Consider the following 6,463-nt stretch of genomic DNA (forward strand, 5'->3'; position numbering starts at 1 on the left):
CCGGGCATGACTTTCCCAATACAAAAGTTCACCGGGCATGACTTTCCCAATACAAAAGTTCACCGGGCATGACTTTCCCAATACAAAAGTTCACCGGGCATGACTTTCCCAATACAAAAGTTCACCGGGCATGACTTTCCCAATACAATAGTTCACCGGGCATGACTTTCCCAATACAAAAGTTCACCGGGCATGACTTTCCCAATACAAAAGTTCACCGGGCATGACTTTCCCAATACAAAAGTTCACCGGGCATGACTTTCCCAATACAAAAGTTCACCGGGCACGACTTTCCCAATACAAAAGTTCACCGGGCATGACTTTCCCAATACAAAAGTTCACCGGGCATGACTTTCCCAATACAAAAGTTCACCGGGCATGACTTTCCCAATACAAAAGTTCACCGGGCATGACTTTCCCAATACAAAAGTTCACCGGGCATGACTTTCCCAATATAAAAGTTCACCCGAGAACTTTCCCAATACAAAAGTTCACCGGGCATGACTTTCCCAATACAAAAGTTCACCAGAGATGACTTTCCCAATACAAAAGTTCACCGGGCATGACTTTCCCAATACAAAAGTTCACCGAGCATGACTTTCCCAATACAAAAGTTCACCGGGCATGACTTTCCCAATACAAAAGTTCACCGGGCATGACTTTACCAACACAAAGATCACCGGGCATGACTTTCCCAATACAAAAGTTCACCGGAGCTGACTTTCCCAATACAAAAGTTCACCGGGCATGACTTTCCCAATACAAAATTCACCGGAGATGACTTTCCCAATACAAAAGTTCACCGGGCATGACTTTCCCAATACAAAAGTTCACCGGGCATGACTTTCCCAATACAAAAGTTCACCGGGCATGACTTTCCCAATACAAAAGTTCACCGGGCATGACTTTCCCAATACAAAAGTTCACCGGGCATGACTTTCCCAATACAAAAGTTCACCGGGCATGACTTTCCCAATATAAAAGTTCACCGGGCATGACTTTCCCAATACAAAAGTTCACCGGAGATGACTTTTCCCATACAAAAGTTCACCGGAGATGACTTTCCCAATACAAAAGTTCACCGGGCATGACTTTCAAAATACAAAAGTTCACCGGGCATGACTTTCCCAATACAAAAGTTCACCGGGCACGATTTTCCCAATACAAACGTTCGACGGCCATGACTTTCCCAATACAAAAGTTCACCGGGCATAACTTTCCCAATACAAAAGTTCACCGGAGATGACTTTCCCAATACAAAAGTTCACCGGGCATGACTTTCCCAATACAAAAGTTCACCGGGCATGCCTTTCCCAATACAAAAGTTCAACGGAGATGACTTTCCCAATACAAAAGTTCACCGGACATGACTTTGCCAACACAAAAGTTCACCGGGCATGACTTTCCCAATACAAAAGTTCACCGGAGATGTCTTTCCCAATACAAAAGTTCACCGGGCATGACTTTCCCAATACAAAAGTTCACCGGGCATGACTTTCCCAATACAAAAGTTCACCGGAGATGACTTTTCCCATACAAAGGTTCACCGGAGATGACTTTCCCAATACAAAAGTTCACCGGAGATGACTTTCCCAATACAAAAGTTCACCGGGCATCACTTTCCCAATACAAAAGTTCACCGGGCATGACTTTCCCAATACAATAGTTCACCGGAGATGACTTTTCCCATACAAAAGTTCACCGGAGATGACTTTTCCAATACAAAAGTTCACCGGACATGACTTTCCCAATACAAAAGTTCACCGGGCATGACTTTCCCAATACAAAAGTTCACCGGGCATGACCTACCCAATACAAAAGTTCACCGGAGATGACTTTCCCAATACAAAAGTTCACCGGGCATGACTTTTCCCATACAAAAGTTCACCGGAGATGACTTTGCCAATACAAAAGTTCACCGGGTATGACTATCCCAATACAAAAGTTCACCGGGCATGACTTTCCCAATACAAAAGACTTTTCCAATACAAAAGTTCACCGGAAATGACTTTTCCCATACAAAAGTTCACCGGAGATGACTTTCCCAATACAAAAGTTCACCGGAAATGATTTTTCCCATACAAAAGTTCACCGGAGATGTCTTTCCCAATACAAAAGTTCACCGGGCATGACTTTCCCAATACAAAAGTTCACCGGAGATGACTTTTCCCATACAAAGGTTCACCGGAGATGACTTTCCCAATACAAAAGTTCACCGGAGAGGACTTTCCCAATTCAAAAGTTCACCGGGCATCACTTTCCCAATACAAAAGTTCAGCGGGCATGACTTTCCCAATACAATAGTTCACCGGAGATGACTTTTCCCATACAAAAGTTCACCGGAGATGACTTTCCCAATACAAAAGTTCACCGGGCATGACTTTCCCAATACAAAAGTTCACCGGGCGTGACCTTCCCAATACAAATGTTCACCGGAGATGACTTTGCCAATGCAAAAGTTCACCGGGCATGACTTTCCCAATACAAAAGTTCACCGGGCATGACTTTGCCAACACAAAAGTTCACCGGGCATGACTTTCCCAATACAAAAGTTCACCGGAGATGACTTTCCCAATACAAAAGTTCACCGGGCATGACTTTCCCAATACAAAAGTTCACCGGGCATGACTTTCCCAATACAAAAGTTCACCGGAAATGACTTTCCCAATATAAAAGTTCACCGGGCATGACTTTGCCAACACAAAAGTTCACCGGGCATGACTTTCCCAATACAAAAGTTCACCGGAGCTGACTTTCCCAATACAAAAGTTCACCGGGCATGACTTTCCAATACAAAAGTTCACCGGGCATAACTTTCCCAATACAAAAGTTCACCGGGCATGACTTTTCCCATGCAAAAGTTCACCGGAGATGACTTTGCCAATACAAAAGTTCACCGGGTATGACTATCCCAATACAAAAGTTCACCGGGCATGACTTTCCCAATACAAAAGACTTTTCCAATACAAAAGTTCACCGGAAATGACTTTTCCCATACAAAAGTTCACCGGAGATGACTTTCCCAATACAAAAGTTCACCGGAAATGACTTTTCCCATACAAAAGTTCAACGGAGATGACTTTCCCAATACAAAAGTTCACCGGGCATGACTTTCCCAATACAAAAGCTCACCGGAGATGACTTTTCCAATACAAAAGTTCACCGGAGATGACTTTGCCAATACAAAAGTTCACCGGAGATGACTTTTCCAATACAAAAGTTGACCGGAGATGACTTTTCCCATACAAAAGTTCACCGGGGATGACTTTTCCAATACAAAAGTTCACCGGAGATGACTTTTCCAATACAAAAGTTCACCGGAGATGACTTTCCCAATACAAAAGTTCACCGGACATGACTTTTCCCATACAAAAGTTCACCGGAGATGACTTTGCCAATATAAAAGTTCACCGGAGATGACTTTTCCAATACAAAAGTTCACCGGAGAGGACTTTTCCCATACAAAAGTTCACCGGAGATGACCTTTCCAATACAAAAGTTCACCGGAGATGACTTTTCCAATACAAAAGTTCACCGGAGATGACTTTTCCAATACAAAAGTTCACCGGAGATGACTTTCCCAATACAAAAGTTCACCGGAGATGACTTTTCCCATACAAAAGTTCACCGGAGATGACTTTTCCAATACAAAAGTTCATCGGAGATGACTTTTCCCATACAAAAGTTCACCGGAGATGACTTTTCCAATACAAAAGTTCACCGGAGATGACTTATCCAATACAAAAGTTCACCGGAGATGACTTTCCCAATACAAAAGTTCACCGGACATGACTTTTCCCATACAAAAGTTCACCGGAGATGACTTTTCCCATACAAAAGTTCACCGGAGATGACTTTTCCAATACAAAAGTTCACCGGAGATGACTTTTCCAATACAAAAGTTCACCGGAGATGACTTTTCCAATACAAAAGTTCACCGGAGATGACTTTCCCAATACAAAAGTTCACCGGAGATGACTTTTCCCATACAAAAGTTTACCGGAGATGACTTTCCCAATACAAAAGTTTACCGGAGATGACTTTTCCCATACAAAAGTTCACCGGAGATGACTTTTCCAATACAAAATTTCACCGGTGATGACTTTTCCCATACAAAAGTTCACCGGAGATGACTTTTCCCATACAAAAGTTCACCGGAGATGACTTTTCCCATACAAAAGTTCACCGGAGATGACTTTTCCAATACAAAAGTTCACCGGAGATGACTTTTCCCATACAAAAGTTCACCGGTGATGACTTTTCCCATACAAAAGTTCACCGGAGATGACTTTTACCATACAAAAGTTCAACGGAGATGACTTTTCCAATACGAAAGTTCACCGGAGATGACTTTTCCAATACAAAAGTTCACCGGAGATGGCTTATCCCATACAAAAGTTCACCGGAGATGACTTTTCCAATACAAAAGTTCACCGGAGATGCCTTTCCCAATACAAAAGTTCACCGGGCATGACTTTCCCAATACAAAAGTTCACCGGAGATGACTTTTCCAATACAAAAGTTCACCGGAGATGACTTTGCTAATACAAAAGTTCACCGGAGATGACTTTTCCAATACAAAAGTTCGCCGGAGATGACTTTTCCAATACAAAAGTTCACCGAAGATGACTTTTCCAATACAAAAGTTCACCGGAGATGACTTTTCCAATACAAAAGTTCACCGGAGATGACTTTTCCAATACAAAAGTTCACCGGAGATGACTTATCCCATACAAAAGTTCACCGGAGATGACTTTTCCCATACAAAAGTTCACCAGAGATGACTTTCCCAATACAAAAGTTCACCGGGCATGACTTTCCCAATACAAAAGTTCACCGGAGATGACTTTTCCCATACAAAAGTTCACCGGAGATGACTTTTCCCATACAAAAGTTGACCGGAGATGACTTTTCCCATACAAAAGTTCACCGGAGATGACTTTTCCCATACAAAAGTTCACCGGAGATGACTTTTCCCATACAAAAGTTCACCGGAGATGACTTTGCCAATACAAACGTTCATCGGAGATGACTTTCCCAATACAAAAGTTCACCGGAGATGCTTTTCCCATACAAATGTTCACCGGAGATGACTTTTCCAATACAAATTTCACCGGAGATGACTTTTCCAATACAAAAGTTCACCGGAGATGACTTTTCCCATACAAAAGTTCACCGGAGATGGCTTTTCCCATAAAAAAGTTCACCGGAGATGACTTTTCCAATACAAAAGTTCACCGGAGATGACTTTTCCCATACAAAAGTTCACCGGAGATGACTTTTCCAAAACAAAAGTTCACCGGAGATGACTTTCCCAATACAAAAGTTCACCGGGCATGACTTTCCCAATACAAAAGTTCACCGGAGATGACTTTCCCAATACAAAAGTTCACCGGGCATGACTTTCCCAATACAAAAGTTCACCGGAGATGACTTTTCCAATACAAAAGTTCACCGGAGATGACTTTGCCAATACAAAAGTTCACCGGAGATGACTTTACCAATACAAAAGTTCACCGGGCATGACTTTCCCAATACAAAAGTTCACCGGAGATGACTTTTCCAATACAAAAGTTCACCGGAGATGACTTATCCCATACAAAAGTTCACCGGAGATGACTTTTCGCATACAAAAGTTTACCGGGCATGACTTTCCCAATCAAAAGTTCACCGGAGATGACTTTTCCCATACAAAAGTTCACCGGAGATGACTTTTCGCATACAAAAGTTCACCGGAGATGATTTTTCCAATACAAAAGTTCACCGGAGATGACTTTTCCAATACAAAAGTTCACCGGAGATGACTTTTCCAATACAAAAGTTCACCGAAGATGACTTTTCCAATACAAAAGTTCACCGGAGATGACTTTTCCAATACAAAAGTTCACCGGAGATGACTTTTCCAATACAAAAGTTCACCAGAGATGACTTTTCCCATACAAAAGTTCACCGGAGATGACTTTTCCAATACAAAAGTTCACCGGAGATGACTTTTCCCATACAAAAGTTCACCGGAGATGACTTTCCCAATACAAAAGTTCACCGGAGATGACTTTTCCCATACAAAAGTGCACCGGAGATGACTTTTCCAATACAAAAGTTCACCGGAGATGACTTTTCCAATACAAAAGTTCACCGGAGATGACTTTACCCATACAAAAGTTCACCGGAGATGACTTTCCCAATACAAAAGTTCACCGGAGATAACTTTGCCAATACAAAAGTTCACCGGAGATGACTTTTCCAATACAAAAGTTCACCGGAGATGACTTTTCCAATACAAAAGTTCACCGGAGATGACTTTGCCAATACAAAAGTTCACCGGAGATGACTTTCCCAATACAAAAGTTCACCGGGCATGACTTTCCCAATACAAAAGTTCACCGGAGATGACTTTCCCAATACAAAAGTTCACCGGGCATGACTTTCCCAATACAAAAGTTCACCGGAGATGACTTTTCCA

This window comes from Musca autumnalis, unplaced genomic scaffold, assembly GCF_047663935.1.
Source record: "Musca autumnalis isolate F117 unplaced genomic scaffold, ASM4766393v1 scaffold_4, whole genome shotgun sequence".
Taxonomy (NCBI): Eukaryota; Metazoa; Arthropoda; class Insecta; order Diptera; family Muscidae; genus Musca; species Musca autumnalis.